General features: G+C 42.1%; 32 non-coding genes across 32 annotated transcripts; 16 read left to right on the top strand and 16 right to left on the bottom strand.

Moving 5' to 3' along the window:
- Positions 1 to 21: 21 nt before the first annotated feature.
- On the bottom strand, positions 22 to 93 carry trnaw-cca (transfer RNA tryptophan (anticodon CCA)). Its single transcript has one exon. It is a non-coding gene; the product is annotated as a tRNA-Trp (tRNA).
- An 815-nt stretch (positions 94 to 908) lies between these two features.
- Positions 909 to 980, top strand: trnag-ucc (transfer RNA glycine (anticodon UCC)). Its single transcript has one exon. It is a non-coding gene; the product is annotated as a tRNA-Gly (tRNA).
- A 352-nt stretch (positions 981 to 1332) lies between these two features.
- trnaw-cca (transfer RNA tryptophan (anticodon CCA)) lies at positions 1333 to 1404 on the bottom strand. The gene has a single exon. It is a non-coding gene; the product is annotated as a tRNA-Trp (tRNA).
- An 815-nt stretch (positions 1405 to 2219) lies between these two features.
- trnag-ucc (transfer RNA glycine (anticodon UCC)) lies at positions 2220 to 2291 on the top strand. The gene has a single exon. It is a non-coding gene; the product is annotated as a tRNA-Gly (tRNA).
- Positions 2292 to 2643: 352 nt separating this feature from the next.
- trnaw-cca (transfer RNA tryptophan (anticodon CCA)) lies at positions 2644 to 2715 on the bottom strand. Its single transcript has one exon. It is a non-coding gene; the product is annotated as a tRNA-Trp (tRNA).
- An 815-nt stretch (positions 2716 to 3530) lies between these two features.
- trnag-ucc (transfer RNA glycine (anticodon UCC)) lies at positions 3531 to 3602 on the top strand. The gene has a single exon. It is a non-coding gene; the product is annotated as a tRNA-Gly (tRNA).
- Positions 3603 to 3954: 352 nt separating this feature from the next.
- Positions 3955 to 4026, bottom strand: trnaw-cca (transfer RNA tryptophan (anticodon CCA)). Its single transcript has one exon. It is a non-coding gene; the product is annotated as a tRNA-Trp (tRNA).
- An 815-nt stretch (positions 4027 to 4841) lies between these two features.
- Positions 4842 to 4913, top strand: trnag-ucc (transfer RNA glycine (anticodon UCC)). Its single transcript has one exon. It is a non-coding gene; the product is annotated as a tRNA-Gly (tRNA).
- Positions 4914 to 5265: 352 nt separating this feature from the next.
- On the bottom strand, positions 5266 to 5337 carry trnaw-cca (transfer RNA tryptophan (anticodon CCA)). The gene has a single exon. It is a non-coding gene; the product is annotated as a tRNA-Trp (tRNA).
- An 815-nt stretch (positions 5338 to 6152) lies between these two features.
- Positions 6153 to 6224, top strand: trnag-ucc (transfer RNA glycine (anticodon UCC)). The gene has a single exon. It is a non-coding gene; the product is annotated as a tRNA-Gly (tRNA).
- A 352-nt stretch (positions 6225 to 6576) lies between these two features.
- On the bottom strand, positions 6577 to 6648 carry trnaw-cca (transfer RNA tryptophan (anticodon CCA)). Its single transcript has one exon. It is a non-coding gene; the product is annotated as a tRNA-Trp (tRNA).
- An 815-nt stretch (positions 6649 to 7463) lies between these two features.
- On the top strand, positions 7464 to 7535 carry trnag-ucc (transfer RNA glycine (anticodon UCC)). Its single transcript has one exon. It is a non-coding gene; the product is annotated as a tRNA-Gly (tRNA).
- Positions 7536 to 7887: 352 nt separating this feature from the next.
- Positions 7888 to 7959, bottom strand: trnaw-cca (transfer RNA tryptophan (anticodon CCA)). Its single transcript has one exon. It is a non-coding gene; the product is annotated as a tRNA-Trp (tRNA).
- An 815-nt stretch (positions 7960 to 8774) lies between these two features.
- Positions 8775 to 8846, top strand: trnag-ucc (transfer RNA glycine (anticodon UCC)). The gene has a single exon. It is a non-coding gene; the product is annotated as a tRNA-Gly (tRNA).
- Positions 8847 to 9198: 352 nt separating this feature from the next.
- trnaw-cca (transfer RNA tryptophan (anticodon CCA)) lies at positions 9199 to 9270 on the bottom strand. The gene has a single exon. It is a non-coding gene; the product is annotated as a tRNA-Trp (tRNA).
- An 815-nt stretch (positions 9271 to 10085) lies between these two features.
- trnag-ucc (transfer RNA glycine (anticodon UCC)) lies at positions 10086 to 10157 on the top strand. Its single transcript has one exon. It is a non-coding gene; the product is annotated as a tRNA-Gly (tRNA).
- A 352-nt stretch (positions 10158 to 10509) lies between these two features.
- On the bottom strand, positions 10510 to 10581 carry trnaw-cca (transfer RNA tryptophan (anticodon CCA)). The gene has a single exon. It is a non-coding gene; the product is annotated as a tRNA-Trp (tRNA).
- Positions 10582 to 11396: 815 nt separating this feature from the next.
- trnag-ucc (transfer RNA glycine (anticodon UCC)) lies at positions 11397 to 11468 on the top strand. The gene has a single exon. It is a non-coding gene; the product is annotated as a tRNA-Gly (tRNA).
- Positions 11469 to 11820: 352 nt separating this feature from the next.
- On the bottom strand, positions 11821 to 11892 carry trnaw-cca (transfer RNA tryptophan (anticodon CCA)). Its single transcript has one exon. It is a non-coding gene; the product is annotated as a tRNA-Trp (tRNA).
- An 815-nt stretch (positions 11893 to 12707) lies between these two features.
- Positions 12708 to 12779, top strand: trnag-ucc (transfer RNA glycine (anticodon UCC)). The gene has a single exon. It is a non-coding gene; the product is annotated as a tRNA-Gly (tRNA).
- A 352-nt stretch (positions 12780 to 13131) lies between these two features.
- trnaw-cca (transfer RNA tryptophan (anticodon CCA)) lies at positions 13132 to 13203 on the bottom strand. Its single transcript has one exon. It is a non-coding gene; the product is annotated as a tRNA-Trp (tRNA).
- Positions 13204 to 14018: 815 nt separating this feature from the next.
- On the top strand, positions 14019 to 14090 carry trnag-ucc (transfer RNA glycine (anticodon UCC)). The gene has a single exon. It is a non-coding gene; the product is annotated as a tRNA-Gly (tRNA).
- A 352-nt stretch (positions 14091 to 14442) lies between these two features.
- On the bottom strand, positions 14443 to 14514 carry trnaw-cca (transfer RNA tryptophan (anticodon CCA)). The gene has a single exon. It is a non-coding gene; the product is annotated as a tRNA-Trp (tRNA).
- An 815-nt stretch (positions 14515 to 15329) lies between these two features.
- Positions 15330 to 15401, top strand: trnag-ucc (transfer RNA glycine (anticodon UCC)). Its single transcript has one exon. It is a non-coding gene; the product is annotated as a tRNA-Gly (tRNA).
- A 352-nt stretch (positions 15402 to 15753) lies between these two features.
- trnaw-cca (transfer RNA tryptophan (anticodon CCA)) lies at positions 15754 to 15825 on the bottom strand. The gene has a single exon. It is a non-coding gene; the product is annotated as a tRNA-Trp (tRNA).
- An 815-nt stretch (positions 15826 to 16640) lies between these two features.
- Positions 16641 to 16712, top strand: trnag-ucc (transfer RNA glycine (anticodon UCC)). Its single transcript has one exon. It is a non-coding gene; the product is annotated as a tRNA-Gly (tRNA).
- Positions 16713 to 17952: 1240 nt separating this feature from the next.
- trnag-ucc (transfer RNA glycine (anticodon UCC)) lies at positions 17953 to 18024 on the top strand. The gene has a single exon. It is a non-coding gene; the product is annotated as a tRNA-Gly (tRNA).
- A 352-nt stretch (positions 18025 to 18376) lies between these two features.
- Positions 18377 to 18448, bottom strand: trnaw-cca (transfer RNA tryptophan (anticodon CCA)). The gene has a single exon. It is a non-coding gene; the product is annotated as a tRNA-Trp (tRNA).
- An 815-nt stretch (positions 18449 to 19263) lies between these two features.
- On the top strand, positions 19264 to 19335 carry trnag-ucc (transfer RNA glycine (anticodon UCC)). The gene has a single exon. It is a non-coding gene; the product is annotated as a tRNA-Gly (tRNA).
- Positions 19336 to 19687: 352 nt separating this feature from the next.
- trnaw-cca (transfer RNA tryptophan (anticodon CCA)) lies at positions 19688 to 19759 on the bottom strand. Its single transcript has one exon. It is a non-coding gene; the product is annotated as a tRNA-Trp (tRNA).
- Positions 19760 to 20574: 815 nt separating this feature from the next.
- On the top strand, positions 20575 to 20646 carry trnag-ucc (transfer RNA glycine (anticodon UCC)). The gene has a single exon. It is a non-coding gene; the product is annotated as a tRNA-Gly (tRNA).
- Positions 20647 to 20998: 352 nt separating this feature from the next.
- On the bottom strand, positions 20999 to 21070 carry trnaw-cca (transfer RNA tryptophan (anticodon CCA)). The gene has a single exon. It is a non-coding gene; the product is annotated as a tRNA-Trp (tRNA).
- Between the last annotated feature and the right edge of the window lie 884 nt (positions 21071 to 21954).

Raw genomic sequence — 21954 nt, 5'->3', positions numbered from 1 at the left:
ATGTTGCTATAAAGAAGCTTTTGACCCCGACGTGATTTGAACACGTAACCTTCTGATCTGGAGTCAGACGCGCTACCGTTGCGCCACGAGGTCTAATACGTAGAAGTCTAGCTAAAATAATGGAACAAGGCAGTCAGATGTTTTAGTTCAATAGCTCTTCCAATGTATTTTGATTTTTTTCATTCCCTCTCGTCTGCCTTAAAGTTTCACCAATTCAAGAGGAGAGTAATGGTGAGGGAAGAACGTACCAAAGGGAGGGAATCTTCAGGCAGAATCCCTGAGCTCTCTGCTTTCTTCTCAACCTGAGTAGTCTATGCATGATTCTGTGTTAGTATCTGTCGATTCGGCCCTTGAAAGGCAATACAGCTAAAGGTAACGTTTCTTGTTTATCATGCACCTGAGATGTAACAAAACGGAGGACCTTTCAAGAAAGGCTCTTGAGCAGAGTTACTTCAGAAAGTGAAGTAACGAAAAGAAAAACATTCTCATGTTACAATAGATTGGTGAGTGTGAAGAATAGCATCAAGTTAAAGACCTGGCAAGATTGGAACGAAGATGAGAAGAAAGTAAATGTGTTTTAGTTTAGTTTCTTATTTTTCCATGAGTATTCAAGTCTTAGTGACTACATGAAGTTTTGATTCTTCAGTTTGCGTTGAAGACAACCATTGATTGGACCTTACGGACTGTCAGCGGAAGTCCATTCCACCACCTTGTGGACTGACAGAGAAGATTCTTGTTGCATGTCTTGTCGGCATCTTGAAGGGATGGTGGCACGAATAAAGCAATAATAGAGGCTTAAAGGCAGCCAGGTGCTGTAGTGGCTTGATAAGTGCTTTTATGCATGTGAGAAGCGATCCAGTTATGGGAGACTGCAATGGCCAAGATGCAAGGTAAAGAGACATATGTAGGCGTTGGTGGTATAGTGGTGAGCATAGCTGCCTTCCAAGCAGTTGACCCGGGTTCGATTCCCGGCCAACGCATCTCATTATACATGGATACCTGATGTTATTCACAAAACGTGGTACTTTGCCACTCACGTTTATTGATGGCAACCAAAGCTCATGTTTTACAGATTGCTCCTGCTTTTTACCTTCAGAGATAACTCATGCAATACAGAACGATATAGGAGTCAACACCTTCAAAAACACTGTGCTTTAATATGTTCTGGTTACATTGACACCTTACTCACAGCTGCACAGATGACCGTGACTCTTACATCGTTTTTAAATGAAGTGATACAAAGCGTTGTTATTTCTCAAAATCAGAACGAGGCCAAAGAGACCTGCATGCTGAAGCTGCGGCCCCATTTTCATGTTGCTATAAAGAAGCTTTTGACCCCGACGTGATTTGAACACATAACCTTCTGATCTGGAGTCAGACGCGCTACCGTTGCGCCACGAGGTCTAATACGTAGAAGTCTAGCTAAAAAAATGGAACAAGGCAGTCAGATGTTTTAGTTCAATAGCTCTTCCAATGTATTTTGATTTTTTTCATTCCCTCTCGTCTGCCTTAAAGTTTCACCAATTCAAGAGGAGAGTAATGGTGAGGGAAGAACGTACCAAAGGGAGGGAATCTTCAGGCAGAATCCCTGAGCTCTCTGCTTTCTTCTCAACCTGAGTAGTCTATGCATGATTCTGTGTTAGTATCTGTCGATTCGGCCCTTGAAAGGCAATACAGCTAAAGGTAACGTTTCTTGTTTATCATGCACCTGAGATGTAACAAAACGGAGGACCTTTCAAGAAAGGCTCTTGAGCAGAGTTACTTCAGAAAGTGAAGTAACGAAAAGAAAAACATTCTCATGTTACAATAGATTGGTGAGTGTGAAGAATAGCATCAAGTTAAAGACCTGGCAAGATTGGAACGAAGATGAGAAGAAAGTAAATGTGTTTTAGTTTAGTTTCTTATTTTTCCATGAGTATTCAAGTCTTAGTGACTACATGAAGTTTTGATTCTTCAGTTTGCGTTGAAGACAACCATTGATTGGACCTTATGGACTGTCAGCGGAAGTCCATTCCACCACCTTGTGGACTGACAGAGAAGATTCTTGTTGCATGTCTTGTCGGCATCTTGAAGGGATGGTGGCACGAATAAAGCAATAATAGAGGCTTAAAGGCAGCCAGGTGCTGTAGTGGCTTGATAAGTGCTTTTATGCATGTGAGAAGCGATCCAGTTATGGGAGACTGCAATGGCCAAGATGCAAGGTAAAGAGACATATGTAGGCGTTGGTGGTATAGTGGTGAGCATAGCTGCCTTCCAAGCAGTTGACCCGGGTTCGATTCCCGGCCAACGCATCTCATTATACATGGATACCTGATGTTATTCACAAAACGTGGTACTTTGCCACTCACGTTTATTGATGGCAACCAAAGCTCATGTTTTACAGATTGCTCCTGCTTTTTACCTTCAGAGATAACTCATGCAATACAGAACGATATAGGAGTCAACACCTTCAAAAACACTGTGCTTTAATATGTTCTGGTTACATTGACACCTTACTCACAGCTGCACAGATGACCGTGACTCTTACATCGTTTTTAAATGAAGTGATACAAAGCGTTGTTATTTCTCAAAATCAGAACGAGGCCAAAGAGACCTGCATGCTGAAGCTGCGGCCCCATTTTCATGTTGCTATAAAGAAGCTTTTGACCCCGACGTGATTTGAACACGTAACCTTCTGATCTGGAGTCAGACGCGCTACCGTTGCGCCACGAGGTCTAATACGTAGAAGTCTAGCTAAAAAAATGGAACAAGGCAGTCAGATGTTTTAGTTCAATAGCTCTTCCAATGTATTTTGATTTTTTTCATTCCCTCTCGTCTGCCTTAAAGTTTCACCAATTCAAGAGGAGAGTAATGGTGAGGGAAGAACGTACCAAAGGGAGGGAATCTTCAGGCAGAATCCCTGAGCTCTCTGCTTTCTTCTCAACCTGAGTAGTCTATGCATGATTCTGTGTTAGTATCTGTCGATTCGGCCCTTGAAAGGCAATACAGCTAAAGGTAACGTTTCTTGTTTATCATGCACCTGAGATGTAACAAAACGGAGGACCTTTCAAGAAAGGCTCTTGAGCAGAGTTACTTCAGAAAGTGAAGTAACGAAAAGAAAAACATTCTCATGTTACAATAGATTGGTGAGTGTGAAGAATAGCATCAAGTTAAAGACCTGGCAAGATTGGAACGAAGATGAGAAGAAAGTAAATGTGTTTTAGTTTAGTTTCTTATTTTTCCATGAGTATTCAAGTCTTAGTGACTACATGAAGTTTTGATTCTTCAGTTTGCGTTGAAGACAACCATTGATTGGACCTTACGGACTGTCAGCGGAAGTCCATTCCACCACCTTGTGGACTGACAGAGAAGATTCTTGTTGCATGTCTTGTCGGCATCTTGAAGGGATGGTGGCACGAATAAAGCAATAATAGAGGCTTAAAGGCAGCCAGGTGCTGTAGTGGCTTGATAAGTGCTTTTATGCATGTGAGAAGCGATCCAGTTATGGGAGACTGCAATGGCCAAGATGCAAGGTAAAGAGACATATGTAGGCGTTGGTGGTATAGTGGTGAGCATAGCTGCCTTCCAAGCAGTTGACCCGGGTTCGATTCCCGGCCAACGCATCTCCTTATACATGGATACCTGATGTTATTCACAAAACGTGGTACTTTGCCACTCACGTTTATTGATGGCAACCAAAGCTCATGTTTCACAGATTGCTCCTGCTTTTTACCTTCAGAGATAACTCATGCAATACAGAACGATATAGGAGTCAACACCTTCAAAAACACTGTGCTTTAATATGTTCTGGTTACATTGACACCTTACTCACAGCTGCACAGATGACCGTGACTCTTACATCGTTTTTAAATGAAGTGATACAAAGCGTTGTTATTTCTCAAAATCAGAACGAGGCCAAAGAGACCTGCATGCTGAAGCTGCGGCCCCATTTTCATGTTGCTATAAAGAAGCTTTTGACCCCGACGTGATTTGAACACGTAACCTTCTGATCTGGAGTCAGACGCGCTACCGTTGCGCCACGAGGTCTAATACGTAGAAGTCTAGCTAAAAAAATGGAACAAGGCAGTCAGATGTTTTAGTTCAATAGCTCTTCCAATGTATTTTGATTTTTTTCATTCCCTCTCGTCTGCCTTAAAGTTTCACCAATTCAAGAGGAGAGTAATGGTGAGGGAAGAACGTACCAAAGGGAGGGAATCTTCAGGCAGAATCCCTGAGCTCTCTGCTTTCTTCTCAACCTGAGTAGTCTATGCATGATTCTGTGTTAGTATCTGTCGATTCGGCCCTTGAAAGGCAATACAGCTAAAGGTAACGTTTCTTGTTTATCATGCACCTGAGATGTAACAAAACGGAGGACCTTTCAAGAAAGGCTCTTGAGCAGAGTTACTTCAGAAAGTGAAGTAACGAAAAGAAAAACATTCTCATGTTACAATAGATTGGTGAGTGTGAAGAATAGCATCAAGTTAAAGACCTGGCAAGATTGGAACGAAGATGAGAAGAAAGTAAATGTGTTTTAGTTTAGTTTCTTATTTTTCCATGAGTATTCAAGTCTTAGTGACTACATGAAGTTTTGATTCTTCAGTTTGCGTTGAAGACAACCATTGATTGGACCTTACGGACTGTCAGCGGAAGTCCATTCCACCACCTTGTGGACTGACAGAGAAGATTCTTGTTGCATGTCTTGTCGGCATCTTGAAGGGATGGTGGCACGAATAAAGCAATAATAGAGGCTTAAAGGCAGCCAGGTGCTGTAGTGGCTTGATAAGTGCTTTTATGCATGTGAGAAGCGATCCAGTTATGGGAGACTGCAATGGCCAAGATGCAAGGTAAAGAGACATAAGTAGGCGTTGGTGGTATAGTGGTGAGCATAGCTGCCTTCCAAGCAGTTGACCCGGGTTCGATTCCCGGCCAACGCATCTCATTATACATGGATACCTGATGTTATTCACAAAACGTGGTACTTTGCCACTCACGTTTATTGATGGCAACCAAAGCTCATGTTTTACAGATTGCTCCTGCTTTTTACCTTCAGAGATAACTCATGCAATACAGAACGATATAGGAGTCAACACCTTCAAAAACACTGTGCTTTAATATGTTCTGGTTACATTGACACCTTACTCACAGCTGCACAGATGACCGTGACTCTTACATCGTTTTTAAATGAAGTGATACAAAGCGTTGTTATTTCTCAAAATCAGAACGAGGCCAAAGAGACCTGCATGCTGAAGCTGCGGCCCCATTTTCATGTTGCTATAAAGAAGCTTTTGACCCCGACGTGATTTGAACACGTAACCTTCTGATCTGGAGTCAGACGCGCTACCGTTGCGCCACGAGGTCTAATACGTAGAAGTCTAGCTAAAAAAATGGAACAAGGCAGTCAGATGTTTTAGTTCAATAGCTCTTCCAATGTATTTAGATTTTTTTCATTCCCTCTTGTCTGCCTTAAAGTTTCACCAATTCAAGAGGAGAGTAATGGTGAGGGAAGAACGTACCAAAGGGAGGGAATCTTCAGGCAGAATCCCTGAGCTCTCTGCTTTCTTCTCAACCTGAGTAGTCTATGCATGATTCTGTGTTAGTATCTGTCGATTCGGCCCTTGAAAGGCAATACAGCTAAAGGTAACGTTTCTTGTTTATCATGCACCTGAGATGTAACAAAACGGAGGACCTTTCAAGAAAGGCTCTTGAGCAGAGTTACTTCAGAAAGTGAAGTAACGAAAAGAAAAACATTCTCATGTTACAATAGATTGGTGAGTGTGAAGAATAGCATCAAGTTAAAGACCTGGCAAGATTGGAACGAAGATGAGAAGAAAGTAAATGTGTTTTAGTTTAGTTTCTTATTTTTCCATGAGTATTCAAGTCTTAGTGACTACATGAAGTTTTGATTCTTCAGTTTGCGTTGAAGACAACCATTGATTGGACCTTACGGACTGTCAGCGGAAGTCCATTCCACCACCTTGTGGACTGACAGAGAAGATTCTTGTTGCATGTCTTGTCGGCATCTTGAAGGGATGGTGGCACGAATAAAGCAATAATAGAGGCTTAAAGGCAGCCAGGTGCTGTAGTGGCTTGATAAGTGCTTTTATGCATGTGAGAAGCGATCCAGTTATGGGAGACTGCAATGGCCAAGATGCAAGGTAAAGAGACATATGTAGGCGTTGGTGGTATAGTGGTGAGCATAGCTGCCTTCCAAGCAGTTGACCCGGGTTCGATTCCCGGCCAACGCATCTCATTATACATGGATACCTGATGTTATTCACAAAACGTGGTACTTTGCCACTCACGTTTATTGATGGCAACCAAAGCTCATGTTTTACAGATTGCTCCTGCTTTTTACCTTCAGAGATAACTCATGCAATACAGAACGATATAGGAGTCAACACCTTCAAAAACACTGTGCTTTAATATGTTCTGGTTACATTGACACCTTACTCACAGCTGCACAGATGACCGTGACTCTTACATCGTTTTTAAATGAAGTGATACAAAGCGTTGTTATTTCTCAAAATCAGAATGAGGCCAAAGAGACCTGCATGCTGAAGCTGCGGCCCCATTTTCATGTTGCTATAAAGAAGCTTTTGACCCCGACGTGATTTGAACACATAACCTTCTGATCTGGAGTCAGACGCGCTACCGTTGCGCCACGAGGTCTAATACGTAGAAGTCTAGCTAAAAAAATGGAACAAGGCAGTCAGATGTTTTAGTTCAATAGCTCTTCCAATGTATTTTGATTTTTTTCATTCCCTCTCGTCTGCCTTAAAGTTTCACCAATTCAAGAGGAGAGTAATGGTGAGGGAAGAACGTACCAAAGGGAGGGAATCTTCAGGCAGAATCCCTGAGCTCTCTGCTTTCTTCTCAACCTGAGTAGTCTATGCATGATTCTGTGTTAGTATCTGTCGATTCGGCCCTTGAAAGGCAATACAGCTAAAGGTAACGTTTCTTGTTTATCATGCACCTGAGATGTAACAAAACGGAGGACCTTTCAAGAAAGGCTCTTGAGCAGAGTTACTTCAGAAAGTGAAGTAACGAAAAGAAAAACATTCTCATGTTACAATAGATTGGTGAGTGTGAAGAATAGCATCAAGTTAAAGACCTGGCAAGATTGGAACGAAGATGAGAAGAAAGTAAATGTGTTTTAGTTTAGTTTCTTATTTTTCCATGAGTATTCAAGTGTTAGTGACTACATGAAGTTTTGATTCTTCAGTTTGCGTTGAAGACAACCATTGATTGGACCTTACGGACTGTCAGCGGAAGTCCATTCCACCACCTTGTGGACTGACAGAGAAGATTCTTGTTGCATGTCTTGTCGGCATCTTGAAGGGATGGTGGCACGAATAAAGCAATAATAGAGGCTTAAAGGCAGCCAGGTGCTGTAGTGGCTTGATAAGTGCTTTTATGCATGTGAGAAGCGATCCAGTTATGGGAGACTGCAATGGCCAAGATGCAAGGTAAAGAGACATATGTAGGCGTTGGTGGTATAGTGGTGAGCATAGCTGCCTTCCAAGCAGTTGACCCGGGTTCGATTCCCGGCCAACGCATCTCATTATACATGGATACCTGATGTTATTCACAAAACGTGGTACTTTGCCACTCACGTTTATTGATGGCAACCAAAGCTCATGTTTTACAGATTGCTCCTGCTTTTTACCTTCAGAGATAACTCATGCAATACAGAACGATATAGGAGTCAACACCTTCAAAAACACTGTGCTTTAATATGTTCTGGTTACATTGACACCTTACTCACAGCTGCACAGATGACCGTGACTCTTACATCGTTTTTAAATGAAGTGATACAAAGCGTTGTTATTTCTCAAAATCAGAATGAGGCCAAAGAGACCTGCATGCTGAAGCTGCGGCCCCATTTTCATGTTGCTATAAAGAAGCTTTTGACCCCGATGTGATTTGAACACGTAACCTTCTGATCTGGAGTCAGACGCGCTACCGTTGCGCCACGAGGTCTAATACGTAGAAGTCTAGCTAAAAAAATGGAACAAGGCAGTCAGATGTTTTAGTTCAATAGCTCTTCCAATGTATTTAGATTTTTTTCATTCCCTCTCGTCTGCCTTAAAGTTTCACCAATTCAAGAGGAGAGTAATGGTGAGGGAAGAACGTACCAAAGGGAGGGAATCTTCAGGCAGAATCCCTGAGCTCTCTGCTTTCTTCTCAACCTGAGTAGTCTATGCATGATTCTGTGTTAGTATCTGTCGATTCGGCCCTTGAAAGGCAATACAGCTAAAGGTAACGTTTCTTGTTTATCATGCACCTGAGATGTAACAAAACGGAGGACCTTTCAAGAAAGGCTCTTGAGCAGAGTTACTTCAGAAAGTGAAGTAACGAAAAGAAAAACATTCTCATGTTACAATAGATTGGTGAGTGTGAAGAATAGCATCAAGTTAAAGACCTGGCAAGATTGGAACGAAGATGAGAAGAAAGTAAATGTGTTTTAGTTTAGTTTCTTATTTTTCCATGAGTATTCAAGTCTTAGTGACTACATGAAGTTTTGATTCTTCAGTTTGCGTTGAAGACAACCATTGATTGGACCTTACGGACTGTCAGCGGAAGTCCATTCCACCACCTTGTGGACTGACAGAGAAGATTCTTGTTGCATGTCTTGTCGGCATCTTGAAGGGATGGTGGCACGAATAAAGCAATAATAGAGGCTTAAAGGCAGCCAGGTGCTGTAGTGGCTTGATAAGTGCTTTTATGCATGTGAGAAGCGATCCAGTTATGGGAGACTGCAATGGCCAAGATGCAAGGTAAAGAGACATATGTAGGCGTTGGTGGTATAGTGGTGAGCATAGCTGCCTTCCAAGCAGTTGACCCGGGTTCGATTCCCGGCCAACGCATCTCATTATACATGGATACCTGATGTTATTCACAAAACGTGGTACTTTGCCACTCACGTTTATTGATGGCAACCAAAGCTCATGTTTTACAGATTGCTCCTGCTTTTTACCTTCAGAGATAACTCATGCAATACAGAACGATATAGGAGTCAACACCTTCAAAAACACTGTGCTTTAATATGTTCTGGTTACATTGACACCTTACTCACAGCTGCACAGATGACCGTGACTCTTACATCGTTTTTAAATGAAGTGATACAAAGCGTTGTTATTTCTCAAAATCAGAATGAGGCCAAAGAGACCTGCATGCTGAAGCTGCGGCCCCATTTTCATGTTGCTATAAAGAAGCTTTTGACCCCGACGTGATTTGAACACGTAACCTTCTGATCTGGAGTCAGACGCGCTACCGTTGCGCCACGAGGTCTAATACGTAGAAGTCTAGCTAAAAAAATGGAATAAGGCAGTCAGATGTTTTAGTTCAATAGCTCTTCCAATGTATTTTGATTTTTTTCATTCCCTCTCGTCTGCCTTAAAGTTTCACCAATTCAAGAGGAGAGTAATGGTGAGGGAAAAACGTACCAAAGGGAGGGAATCTTCAGGCAGAATCCCTGAGCTCTCTGCTTTCTTCTCAACCTGAGTAGTCTATGCATGATTCTGTGTTAGTATCTGTCGATTCGGCCCTTGAAAGGCAATACAGCTAAAGGTAACGTTTCTTGTTTATCATGCACCTGAGATGTAACAAAACGGAGGACCTTTCAAGAAAGGCTCTTGAGCAGAGTTACTTCAGAAAGTGAAGTAACGAAAAGAAAAACATTCTCATGTTACAATAGATTGGTGAGTGTGAAGAATAGCATCAAGTTAAAGACCTGGCAAGATTGGAACGAAGATGAGAAGAAAGTAAATGTGTTTTAGTTTAGTTTCTTATTTTTCCATGAGTATTCAAGTCTTAGTGACTACATGAAGTTTTGATTCTTCAGTTTGCGTTGAAGACAACCATTGATTGGACCTTACGGACTGTCAGCGGAAGTCCATTCCACCACCTTGTGGACTGACAGAGAAGATTCTTGTTGCATGTCTTGTCGGCATCTTGAAGGGATTGTGGCACGAATAAAGCAATAATAAAGGCTTAAAGGCAGCCAGGTGCTGTAGTGGCTTGATAAGTGCTTTTATGCATGTGAGAAGCGATCCAGTTATGGGAGACTGCAATGGCCAAGATGCAAGGTAAAGAGACATATGTAGGCGTTGGTGGTATAGTGGTGAACATAGCTGCCTTCCAAGCAGTTGACCCGGGTTAGATTCCCGGCCAACGCATCTCATTATACATGGATACCTGATGTTATTCACAAAACGTGGTACTTTGCCACTCACGTTTATTGATGGCAACCAAAGCTCATATTTTACAGATTGCTCCTGCTTTTTACCTTCAGAGATAACTCATGCAATACAGAACGATATAGGAGTCAACACCTTCAAAAACACTGTGCTTTAATATGTTCTGGTTACATTGACACCTTACTCACAGCTGCACAGATGACCGTGACTCTTACATCGTTTTTAAATGAAGTGATACAAAGCGTTGTTATTTCTCAAAATCAGAACGAGGCCAAAGAGACCTGCATGCTGAAGCTGCGGCCCCATTTTCATGTTGCTATAAAGAAGCTTTTGACCCCGACGTGATTTGAACACGTAACCTTCTGATCTGGAGTCAGACGCGCTACCGTTGCGCCACGAGGTCTAATACGTAGAAGTCTAGCTAAAAAAATGGAACAAGGCAGTCAGATGTTTTAGTTCAATAGCTCTTCCAATGTATTTAGATTTTTTTCATTCCCTCTTGTCTGCCTTAAAGTTTCACCAATTCAAGAGGAGAGTAATGGTGAGGGAAGAACGTACCAAAGGGAGGGAATCTTCAGGCAGAATCCCTGAGCTCTCTGCTTTCTTCTCAACCTGAGTAGTCTATGCATGATTCTGTGTTAGTATCTGTCGATTCGGCCCTTGAAAGGCAATACAGCTAAAGGTAACGTTTCTTGTTTATCATGCACCTGAGATGTAACAAAACGGAGGACCTTTCAAGAAAGGCTCTTGAGCAGAGTTACTTCAGAAAGTGAAGTAACGAAAAGAAAAACATTCTCATGTTACAATAGATTGGTGAGTGTGAAGAATAGCATCAAGTTAAAGACCTGGCAAGATTGGAACGAAGATGAGAAGAAAGTAAATGTGTTTTAGTTTAGTTTCTTATTTTTCCATGAGTATTCAAGTCTTAGTGACTACATGAAGTTTTGATTCTTCAGTTTGCGTTGAAGACAACCATTGATTGGACCTTACGGACTGTCAGCGGAAGTCCATTCCACCACCTTGTGGACTGACAGAGAAGATTCTTGTTGCATGTCTTGTCGGCATCTTGAAGGGATGGTGGCACGAATAAAGCAATAATAGAGGCTTAAAGGCAGCCAGGTGCTGTAGTGGCTTGATAAGTGCTTTTATGCATGTGAGAAGCGATCCAGTTATGGGAGACTGCAATGGCCAAGATGCAAGGTAAAGAGACATAAGTAGGCGTTGGTGGTATAGTGGTGAGCATAGCTGCCTTCCAAGCAGTTGACCCGGGTTCGATTCCCGGCCAACGCATCTCATTATACATGGATACCTGATGTTATTCACAAAACGTGGTACTTTGCCACTCACGTTTATTGATGGCAACCAAAGCTCATGTTTTACAGATTGCTCCTGCTTTTTACCTTCAGAGATAACTCATGCAATACAGAACGATATAGGAGTCAACACCTTCAAAAACACTGTGCTTTAATATGTTCTGGTTACATTGACACCTTACTCACAGCTGCACAGATGACCGTGACTCTTACATCGTTTTTAAATGAAGTGATACAAAGCGTTGTTATTTCTCAAAATCAGAATGAGGCCAAAGAGACCTGCATGCTGAAGCTGCGGCCCCATTTTCATGTTGCTATAAAGAAGCTTTTGACCCCGACGTGATTTGAACACATAACCTTCTGATCTGGAGTCAGACGCGCTACCGTTGCGCCACGAGGTCTAATACGTAGAAGTCTAGCTAAAAAAATGGAACAAGGCAGTCAGATGTTTTAGTTCAATAGCTCTTCCAATGTATTTTGATTTTTTTCATTCCCTCTCGTCTGCCTTAAAGTTTCACCAATTCAAGAGGAGAGTAATGGTGAGGGAAGAACGTACCAAAGGGAGGGAATCTTCAGGCAGAATCCCTGAGCTCTCTGCTTTCTTCTCAACCTGAGTAGTCTATGCATGATTCTGTGTTAGTATCTGTCGATTCGGCCCTTGAAAGGCAATACAGCTAAAGGTAACGTTTCTTGTTTATCATGCACCTGAGATGTAACAAAACGGAGGACCTTTCAAGAAAGGCTCTTGAGCAGAGTTACTTCAGAAAGTGAAGTAACGAAAAGAAAAACATTCTCATGTTACAATAGATTGGTGAGTGTGAAGAATAGCATCAAGTTAAAGACCTGGCAAGATTGGAACGAAGATGAGAAGAAAGTAAATGTGTTTTAGTTTAGTTTCTTATTTTTCCATGAGTATTCAAGTGTTAGTGACTACATGAAGTTTTGATTCTTCAGTTTGCGTTGAAGACAACCATTGATTGGACCTTACGGACTGTCAGCGGAAGTCCATTCCACCACCTTGTGGACTGACAGAGAAGATTCTTGTTGCATGTCTTGTCGGCATCTTGAAGGGATGGTGGCACGAATAAAGCAATAATAGAGGCTTAAAGGCAGCCAGGTGCTGTAGTGGCTTGATAAGTGCTTTTATGCATGTGAGAAGCGATCCAGTTATGGGAGACTGCAATGGCCAAGATGCAAGGTAAAGAGACATATGTAGGCGTTGGTGGTATAGTGGTGAGCATAGCTGCCTTCCAAGCAGTTGACCCGGGTTCGATTCCCGGCCAACGCATCTCATTATACATGGATACCTGATGTTATTCACAAAACGTGGTACTTTGCCACTCACGTTTATTGATGGCAACCAAAGCTCATGTTTTACAGATTGCTCCTGCTTTTTACCTTCAGAGATAACTCATGCAATACAGAACGATATAGGAGTCAACACCTTCAAAAACACTGTGCTTTAATATGTTCTGGTTACATTGACACCTTACTCACAGCTGCACAGATGACCGTGACTCTTACATCGTTTTTAAATGAAGTGATACAAAGCGTTGTTATTTCTCAAAATCAGAACGAGGCCAAAGAGACCTGCATGCTGAAGCTGCGGCCCCATTTTCATGTTGCTATAAAGAAGCTTTTGACCCCGACGTGATTTGAACACGTAACCTTCTGATCTGGAGTCAGACGCGCTACCGTTGCGCCACGAGGTCTAATACGTAGAAGTCTAGCTAAAAAAATGGAACAAGGCAGTCAGATGTTTTAGTTCAATAGCTCTTCCAATGTATTTTGATTTTTTTCATTCCCTCTCGTCTGCCTTAAAGTTTCACCAATTCAAGAGGAGAGTAATGGTGAGGGAAGAACGTACCAAAGGGAGGGAATCTTCAGGCAGAATCCCTGAGCTCTCTGCTTTCTTCTCAACCTGAGTAGTCTATGCATGATTCTGTGTTAGTATCTGTCGATTCGGCCCTTGAAAGGCAATACAGCTAAAGGTAACTTTTCTTGTTTATCATGCACCTGAGATGTAACAAAACGGAGGACCTTTCAAGAAAGGCTCTTGAGCAGAGTTACTTCAGAAAGTGAAGTAACGAAAAGAAAAACTTTCTCATGTTACAATAGATTGGTGAGTGTGAAGAATAGCATCAAGTTAAAGACCTGGCAAGATTGGAACGAAGATGAGAAGAAAGTAAATGTGTTTTAGTTTAGTTTCTTATTTTTCCATGAGTATTCATGTCTTAGTGACTACATAAAGTTTTGATTCTTCAGTTTGCGTTGAAGACAACCATTGATTGGACCTTACGGACTGTCAGCGGAAGTCCATTCCACCACCTTGTGGACTGACAGAGAAGATTCTTGTTGCATGTCTTGTCGGCATCTTGAAGGGATGGTGGCACGAATAAAGCAATAATAGAGGCTTAAAGGCAGCCAGGTGCTGTAGTGGCTTGATAAGTGCTTTTATGCATGTGAGAAGCGATCCAGTTATGGGAGACTGCAATGGCCAAGATGCAAGGTAAAGAGACATATGTAGGTGTTGGTGGTATAGTGGTGAGCATAGCTGCCTTCCAAGCAGTTGACCCGGGTTCGATTCCCGGCCAACGCATCTCATTATACATGGATACCTGATGTTATTCACAAAACGTGGTACTTTGCCACTCACGTTTATTGATGGCAACCAAAGCTCATGTTTTACAGATTGCTCCTGCTTTTTACCTTCAGAGATAACTCATGCAATACAGAACGATATAGGAGTCAACACCTTCAAAAACACTGTGCTTTAATATGTTCTGGTTACATTGACACCTTACTCACAGCTGCACAGATGACCGTGACTCTTACATCGTTTTTAAATGAAGTGATACAAAGCGTTGTTATTTCTCAAAATCAGAACGAGGCCAAAGAGACCTGCATGCTGAAGCTGCGGCCCCATTTTCATGTTGCTTTAAAGAAGCTTTTGACCCCGACGTGATTTGAACACGTAACCTTCTGATCTGGAGTCAGACGCGCTACCGTTGCGCCACGAGGTCTAATACGTAGAAGTCTAGCTAAAAAAATGGAACAAGGCAGTCAGATGTTTTAGTTCAATAGCTCTTCCAATGTATTTTGATTTTTTTCATTCCCTCTCGTCTGCCTTAAAGTTTCACCAATTCAAGAGGAGAGTAATGGTGAGGGAAGAACGTACCAAAGGGAGGGAATCTTCAGGCAGAATCCCTGAGCTCTCTGCTTTCTTCTCAACCTGAGTAGTCTATGCATGATTCTGTGTTAGTATCTGTCGATTCGGCCCTTGAAAGGCAATACAGCTAAAGGTAACTTTTCTTGTTTATCATGCACCTGAGATGTAACAAAACGGAGGACCTTTCAAGAAAGGCTCTTGAGCAGAGTTACTTCAGAAAGTGAAGTAACGAAAAGAAAAACTTTCTCATGTTACAATAGATTGGTGAGTGTGAAGAATAGCATCAAGTTAAAGACCTGGCAAGATTGGAACGAAGATGAGAAGAAAGTAAATGTGTTTTAGTTTAGTTTCTTATTTTTCCATGAGTATTCATGTCTTAGTGACTACATAAAGTTTTGATTCTTCAGTTTGCGTTGAAGACAACCATTGATTGGACCTTACGGACTGTCAGCGGAAGTCCATTCCACCACCTTGTGGACTGACAGAGAAGATTCTTGTTGCATGTCTTGTCGGCATCTTGAAGGGATGGTGGCACGAATAAAGCAATAATAGAGGCTTAAAGGCAGCCAGGTGCTGTAGTGGCTTGATAAGTGCTTTTATGCATGTGAGAAGCGATCCAGTTATGGGAGACTGCAATGGCCAAGATGCAAGGTAAAGAGACATATGTAGGTGTTGGTGGTATAGTGGTGAGCATAGCTGCCTTCCAAGCAGTTGACCCGGGTTCGATTCCCGGCCAACGCATCTCATTATACATGGATACCTGATGTTATTCACAAAACGTGGTACTTTGCCACTCACGTTTATTGATGGCAACCAAAGCTCATGTTTTACAGATTGCTCCTGCTTTTTACCTTCAGAGATAACTCATGCAATACAGAACGATATAGGAGTCAACACCTTCAAAAACACTGTGCTTTAATATGTTCTGGTTACATTGACACCTTACTCACAGCTGCACAGATGACCGTGACTCTTACATCGTTTTTAAATGAAGTGATACAAAGCGTTGTTATTTCTCAAAATCAGAACGAGGCCAAAGAGACCTGCATGCTGAAGCTGCGGCCCCATTTTCATGTTGCTATAAAGAAGCTTTTGACCCCGACGTGATTTGAACACGTAACCTTCTGATCTGGAGTCAGACGCGCTACCGTTGCGCCACGAGGTCTAATACGTAGAAGTCTAGCTAAAAAAATGGAACAAGGCAGTCAGATGTTTTAGTTCAATAGCTCTTCCAATGTATTTTGATTTTTTTCATTCCCTCTCGTCTGCCTTAAAGTTTCACCAATTCAAGAGGAGAGTAATGGTGAGGGAAGAACGTACCAAAGGGAGGGAATCTTCAGGCAGAATCCCTGAGCTCTCTGCTTTCTTCTCAACCTGAGTAGTCTATGCATGATTCTGTGTTAGTATCTGTCGATTCGGCCCTTGAAAGGCAATACAGCTAAAGGTAACTTTTCTTGTTTATCATGCACCTGAGATGTAACAAAACGGAGGACCTTTCAAGAAAGGCTCTTGAGCAGAGTTACTTCAGAAAGTGAAGTAACGAAAAGAAAAACTTTCTCATGTTACAATAGATTGGTGAGTGTGAAGAATAGCATCAAGTTAAAGACCTGGCAAGATTGGAACGAAGATGAGAAGAAAGTAAATGTGTTTTAGTTTAGTTTCTTATTTTTCCATGAGTATTCATGTCTTAGTGACTACATAAAGTTTTGATTCTTCAGTTTGCGTTGAAGACAACCATTGATTGGACCTTACGGACTGTCAGCGGAAGTCCATTCCACCACCTTGTGGACTGACAGAGAAGATTCTTGTTGCATGTCTTGTCGGCATCTTGAAGGGATGGTGGCACGAATAAAGCAATAATAGAGGCTTAAAGGCAGCCAGGTGCTGTAGTGGCTTGATAAGTGCTTTTATGCATGTGAGAAGCGATCCAGTTATGGGAGACTGCAATGGCCAAGATGCAAGGTAAAGAGACATATGTAGGTGTTGGTGGTATAGTGGTGAGCATAGCTGCCTTCCAAGCAGTTGACCCGGGTTCGATTCCCGGCCAACGCATCTCATTATACATGGATACCTGATGTTATTCACAAAACGTGGTACTTTGCCACTCACGTTTATTGATGGCAACCAAAGCTCATGTTTTACAGATTGCTCCTGCTTTTTACCTTCAGAGATAACTCATGCAATACAGAACAATATAGGAGAAAAACACCTTCAAAAACACTGTGCTTTAATATGTTCTGGTTACATTGACACCTTACTCACAGCTGCACAGATGACCGTGACTCTTACATCGTTTTTAAATGAAGTGATACAAAGCGTTGTTATTTCTCAAAATCAGAACGAGGCCAAAGAGACCTGCATGCTGAAGCTGCGGCCCCATTTTCATGTTGCTATAAAGAAGCTTTTGACCCCGACGTGATTTGAACACGTAACCTTCTGATCTGAAGTCAGACGCGCTACCGTTGCGCCACGAGGTCTAATACGTAGAAGTCTAGCTAAAAAAATGGAACAAGGCAGTCAGATGTTTTAGTTCAATAGCTCTTCCAATGTATTTTGATTTTTTTCATTCCCTCTCGTCTGCCTTAAAGTTTCACCAATTCAAGAGGAGAGTAATGGTGAGGGAAGAACGTACCAAAGGGAGGGAATCTTCAGGCAGAATCCCTGAGCTCTCTGCTTTCTTCTCAACCTGAGTAGTCTATGCATGATTCTGTGTTAGTATCTGTCGATTCGGCCCTTGAAAGGCAATACAGCTAAAGGTAACTTTTCTTGTTTATCATGCACCTGAGATGTAACAAAACGGAGGACCTTTCAAGAAAGGCTCTTGAGCAGAGTTACTTCAGAAAGTGAAGTAACGAAAAGAAAAACTTTCTCATGTTACAATAGATTGGTGAGTGTGAAGAATAGCATCAAGTTAAAGACCTGGCAAGATTGGAACGAAGATGAGAAGAAAGTAAATGTGTTTTAGTTTAGTTTCTTATTTTTCCATGAGTATTCAAGTCTTAGTGACTACATAAAGTTTTGATTCTTCAGTTTGCGTTGAAGACAACCATTGATTGGACCTTACGGACTGTCAGCGGAAGTCCATTCCACCACCTTGTGGACTGACAGAGAAGATTCTTGTTGCATGTCTTGTCGGCATCTTGAAGGGATGGTGGCACGAATAAAGCAATAATAGAGGCTTAAAGGCAGCCAGGTGCTGTAGTGGCTTGATAAGTGCTTTTATGCATGTGAGAAGCGATCCAGTTATGGGAGACTGCAATGGCCAAGATGCAAGGTAAAGAGACATATGTAGGTGTTGGTGGTATAGTGGTGAGCATAGCTGCCTTCCAAGCAGTTGACCCGGGTTCGATTCCCGGCCAACGCATCTCATTATACATGGATACCTGATGTTATTCACAAAACGTGGTACTTTGCCACTCACGTTTATTGATGGCAACCAAAGCTCATGTTTTACAGATTGCTCCTGCTTTTTACCTTCAGAGATAACTCATGCAATACAGAACGATATAGGAGTCAACACCTTCAAAAACACTGTGCTTTAATATGTTCTGGTTACATTGACACCTTACTCACAGCTGCACAGATGACCGTGACTCTTACATCGTTTTTAAATGAAGTGATACAAAGCGTTGTTATTTCTCAAAATCAGAACGAGGCCAAAGAGACCTGCATGCTGAAGCTGCGGCCCCATTTTCATGTTGCTATAAAGAAGCTTTTGACCCCGACGTGATTTGAACACGTAACCTTCTGATCTGGAGTCAGACGCGCTACCGTTGCGCCACGAGGTCTAATACGTAGAAGTCTAGCTAAAAAAATGGAACAAGGCAGTCAGATGTTTTAGTTCAATAGCTCTTCCAATGTATTTTGATTTTTTTCATTCCCTCTCGTCTGCCTTAAAGTTTCACCAATTCAAGAGGAGAGTAATGGTGAGGGAAGAACGTACCAAAGGGAGGGAATCTTCAGGCAGAATCCCTGAGCTCTCTGCTTTCTTCTCAACCTGAGTAGTCTATGCATGATTCTGTGTTAGTATCTGTCGATTCGGCCCTTGAAAGGCAATACAGCTAAAGGTAACTTTTCTTGTTTATCATGCACCTGAGATGTAACAAAACGGAGGACCTTTCAAGAAAGGCTCTTGAGCAGAGTTACTTCAGAAAGTGAAGTAACGAAAAGAAAAACTTTCTCATGTTACAATAGATTGGTGAGTGTGAAGAATAGCATCAAGTTAAAGACCTGGCAAGATTGGAACGAAGATGAGAAGAAAGTAAATGTGTTTTAGTTTAGTTTCTTATTTTTCCATGAGTATTCAAGTCTTAGTGACTACATAAAGTTTTGATTCTTCAGTTTGCGTTGAAGACAACCATTGATTGGACCTTACGGACTGTCAGCTGAAGTCCATTCCACCACCTTGTGGACTGACAGAGAAGATTCTTGTTGCATGTCTTGTCGGCATCTTGAAGGGATGGTGGCACGAATAAAGCAATAATAGAGGCTTAAAGGCAGCCAGGTGCTGTAGTGGCTTGATAAGTGCTTTTATGCATGTGAGAAGCGATCCAGTTATGGGAGACTGCAATGGCCAAGATGCAAGGTAAAGAGACATATGTAGGTGTTGGTGGTATAGTGGTGAGCATAGCTGCCTTCCAAGCAGTTGACCCGGGTTCGATTCCCGGCCAACGCATCTCATTATACATGGATACCTGATGTTATTCACAAAACGTGGTACTTTGCCACTCACGTTTATTGATGGCAACCAAAGCTCATGTTTTACAGATTGCTCCTGCTTTTTACCTTCAGAGATAACTCATGCAATACAGAACGATATAGGAGTCAACACCTTCAAAAACACTGTGCTTTAATATGTTCTGGTTACATTGACACCTTACTCACAGCTGCACAGATGACCGTGACTCTTACATCGTTTTTAAATGAAGTGATACAAAGCGTTGTTATTTCTCAAAATCAGAACGAGGCCAAAGAGACCTGCATGCTGAAGCTGCGGCCCCATTTTCATGTTGCTTTAAAGAAGCTTTTGACCCCGACGTGATTTGAACACGTAACCTTCTGATCTGGAGTCAGACGCGCTACCGTTGCGCCACGAGGTCTAATACGTAGAAGTCTAGCTAAAAAAATGGAACAAGGCAGTCAGATGTTTTAGTTCAATAGCTCTTCCAATGTATTTTGATTTTTTTCATTCCCTCTCGTCTGCCTTAAAGTTTCACCAATTCAAGAGGAGAGTAATGGTGAGGGAAGAACGTACCAAACGGAGGGAATCTTCAGGCAGAATCCCTGAGCTCTCTGCTTTCTTCTCAACCTGAGTAGTCTATGCATGATTCTGTGTTAGTATCTGTCGATTCGGCCCTTGAAATGCAATACAGCTAAAGGTAACTTTTCTTGTTTATCATGCACCTGAGATGTAACAAAACGGAGGACCTTTCAAGAAAGGCTCTTGAGCAGAGTTACTTCAGAAAGTGAAGTAACGAAAAGAAAAACTTTCTCATGTTACAATAGATTGGTGAGTGTGAAGAATAGCATCAAGTTAAAGACCTGGCAAGATTGGAACGAAGATGAGAAGAAAGTAAATGTGTTTTAGTTTAGTTTCTTATTTTTCCATGAGTATTCAAGTCTTAGTGACTACATAAAGTTTTGATTCTTCAGTTTGCGTTGAAGACAACCATTGATTGGACCTTACGGACTGTCAGCGGAAGTCCATTCCACCACCTTGTGGACTGACAGAGAAGATTCTTGTTGCATGTCTTGTCGGCATCTTGAAGGGATGGTGGCACGAATAAAGCAATAATAGAGGCTTAAAGGCAGCCAGGTGCTGTAGTGGCTTGATAAGTGCTTTTATGCATGTGAGAAGCGATCCAGTTATGGGAGACTGCAATGGCCAAGATGCAAGGTAAAGAGACATATGTAGGCGTTGGTGGTATAGTGGTGAGCGTAGCTGCCTTCCAAGCAGTTGACCCGGGTTCGATTCCCGGCCAACGCATCTCATTATACATGGATACCTGATATTATTCACAAAACGTGGTACTTTGCCACTCACGTTTATTGATGGCAACCAAAGCTCATGTTTTACAGATTGCTCCTGCTTTTTACCTTCAGAGATAACTCATGCAATACAGAACGATATAGGAGTCAACACCTTCAAAAACACTGTGCTTTAATATGTTCTGGTTACATTGACACCTTACTCACAGCTGCACAGATGACCGTGACTCTTACATCGTTTTTAAATGAAGTGATACAAAGCGTTGTTATTTCTCAAAATCAGAACGAGGCCAAAGAGACCTGCATGCTGAAGCTGCGGCCCCATTTTCATGTTGCTATAAAGAAGCTTTTGACCCCGACGTGATTTGAACACGTAACCTTCTGATCTGGAGTCAGACGCGCTACCGTTGCGCCACGAGGTCTAATACGTAGAAGTCTAGCTAAAAAAATGGAACAAGGCAGTCAGATGTTTTAGTTCAATAGCTCTTCCAATGTATTTTGATTTTTTTCATTCCCTCTCGTCTGCCTTAAAGTTTCACCAATTCAAGAGGAGAGTAATGGTGAGGGAAGAACGTACCAAAGGGAGGGAATCTTCAGGCAGAATCCCTGAGCTCTCTGCTTTCTTCTCAACCTGAGTAGTCTATGCATGATTCTGTGTTAGTATCTGTCGATTCGGCCCTTGAAAGGCAATACAGCTAAAGGTAACGTTTCTTGTTTATCATGCACCTGAGATGTAACAAAACGGAGGACCTTTCAAGAAAGGCTCTTGAGCAGAGTTACTTCAGAAAGTGAAGTAACGAAAAGAAAAACATTCTCATGTTACAATAGATTGGTGAGTGTGAAGAATAGCATCAACAGGCCCGTAGCCAGCATTCTGATGGGGGGGATCTTTTTCCCCCCAAACGTGGACTTAATGCTCTCTACTCCAATGCCCCTTAAATACACGAGCACACTTCAAACCTTTTAATTTACACATATTTTATTCATTATAAGCAAGGTTGCCAACTTTTCAAAATCACTAGGACTGAGATTTGATTTGGGGGCGGGGGTGGGTGGTGTGGTGTGTGTGTCAAACGTTGGCGGGGGTGTTATGTCTTATATGTTTCGTCTATGCTGCGCCTAATGCCCGGTTCACACTACACGATTTTAGGCTGGTTTTTTAGTCGCCGACTGTTTTTTGTAGATCGCCGACAGAAACTGTGGTCGGAGGCAAATCGGCGATCACTCGTCGCTCGCTCATTTCGTGTAGCGTGAACTGCTGAAAGACGCTCGCCGAGCCGTCGCCGACTGGTCGCCGACTCATCGC

The sequence above is a fragment of the Brachyhypopomus gauderio genome, chromosome 1 (genome assembly GCF_052324685.1).
Source record: "Brachyhypopomus gauderio isolate BG-103 chromosome 1, BGAUD_0.2, whole genome shotgun sequence".
NCBI classification, from domain to species: Eukaryota; Metazoa; Chordata; class Actinopteri; order Gymnotiformes; family Hypopomidae; genus Brachyhypopomus; species Brachyhypopomus gauderio.
This window is presented reverse-complemented; position numbering and strand designations above follow the sequence as displayed.